General features: G+C 39.7%; 1 protein-coding gene across 4 annotated transcripts in view; it reads left to right on the top strand.

The window, feature by feature from the left end:
• The first annotated feature begins 671 nt into the window (after positions 1 to 671).
• sema3fb (sema domain, immunoglobulin domain (Ig), short basic domain, secreted, (semaphorin) 3Fb) overlaps positions 672 to 1,839 on the top strand; it is a 70,494-nt gene continuing 69,326 nt past the window's right edge. For all 4 annotated transcript variants that reach the window (XM_083770744.1, XM_083770743.1, XM_083770746.1 and 1 more), the window contains exon 1: positions 672 to 1,039. The gene's annotated coding sequence lies outside the window, so the exon portion shown is untranslated. The remainder of the gene's footprint in view (positions 1,040 to 1,839) is intronic.

Consider the following 1,839-nt stretch of genomic DNA (forward strand, 5'->3'; position numbering starts at 1 on the left):
CAGTTTCAATAAAACTTGCTGGTATTTTTGCTTGTTACAGACTGTTTTAGTATTTTTTAAATACATTTTTTAAATATTTTATATATTTGAGATTTTGCATTTTTTAGTTTGTTTTTAAGATTTAAGATTTAAAAAGCTTTTGGTACCAAAAGTAGTTTACAGTTTGGGCAATCTGCTCCAAAATAGTATTAGTCAGTCAGAACAATATCAAAGGGAACAGGTAAGATACTGTACCTTATACATTACATAGCATAATATGACATAACTGTAATGTTTTAGTATAAAGAGAGAGAGAGAGAGAGAGAGAGAGAGAGAGAGAGGAGAGAGAGAGAGAGAGAGAGAGAGAGAGAGAGAGAGAGAGAGAGAGAGATAGAGAGAGAGAGAGAGAGAGAGAGAGAGAGAGAGAGAGAGAGAGAGAGAGAGAGAGAGAGAGAGAGAGAGAGAGAGAGAGAGAGAGAGAGAGAGAGAGAGAGAGAGAGAGAGAGCGAACACACTGTCTGTTATATTATAGATGATAGCTTAACCTTGGCTGTCTGTTTGGAGGCGTGGTGAATGGGCGGTGGCAGCAACATACTGACCGCCCCGTGGGTGTGTTTAAGGCAAATAGCCCAGGCTGTGCATCCACCTGCTAGCGCGGAACGGAGCATGCTTCTCCTCTACAGTCAAGAGCGCCTAACTTTCAAGAGTGACATTCGCTGCGAGGTTGGACCCCGTACCACAATAAGGAATACATTACATTTTAGGAGCTGCAATTCTGGACATGCCACAGTGTACTGGCACTCGCTCTTGCAAAAGACGAAACCAGCACATTTGCTTTCAACTTTACCTTGCTACATGACTGACAACTGTGGGTCAGTAGGCTATGATAAAGACACGCTGCTGCGCTCAGGTGTAGAAGACCGTCCAGAAACGGCACACGGAATTTATTCATTTCAACCAGAGACGAAGGGCGACAATCTGATTGGAATTTCTTTTTTGACTCGTTGATTTATAAGGAGGAGTCAGTCTGAAGTTAATTTCGGATATCTGAAACAAGCAGGTAGGTCAGGTCAGTGTTGTTGCTTGATGGCATTTGCTTAATGAATGATGTAGCCTAGACTATTTGACCTTTTTTTATTGAATGCATAGCCAGATAGCCTATTTAATTCAATGTAGGCCTAAAGGCAGATGCATTTTCATTTTGTGTGACAAAATCAAAGCTAGTAAATCGACTAGATATAGCCTAATCACACCATTATTTAAACAAAGTAAGAAGCAAAAAGCAATAGCTAAGCTTATTAATATTATAAATATTTTACTTTAGGCTATATTTTAGTTTTTTTTACCGAAATTTTTCATTCTTGATATATTCTAGCCTATCCTATGCGCGTATAAGTTTTTACAGTAGGGCAGGCTATATCTTTATAGCCTATATAATCCACGTATAGCATGGCCTTGTGTCTCTGCTATTGATACACGCCCGCTTCCATGTAGTTTAATTTTATTTAATGTTTTTGCTTTGTTGGCGACTCACATACGCGCGCCCTTGATGGGGGAAAAAGTTAGTCTATAACTTAATTGTTCACAATTGTAGCCAGTTGATTGGAACCTTCAACCAACAAAGTCATTATGCGCTGTGCCTGTCTTCATAAATCATAATCGTATTAGTAATGTGAAATCATCTGAAATGTAGCCTATGATAAGTTATAATTATTCCTCTGTCTGAACGCTTGTCAGACAAGAACGGCCGCGTGTAGGCTATAGGCTATGCCGAGCCGCAAATGAGTCCCGATGGAATATACGCCACCGAGCAGATCTATGCTCGGGAAGAGAATGTTATATAGTGGCTTCACTGTTTTG

The sequence above is a fragment of the Protomyctophum parallelum genome (genome assembly GCF_964188405.1).
Source record: "Protomyctophum parallelum genome assembly, chromosome: 8".
Classification (NCBI taxonomy): domain Eukaryota; kingdom Metazoa; phylum Chordata; class Actinopteri; order Myctophiformes; family Myctophidae; genus Protomyctophum; species Protomyctophum parallelum.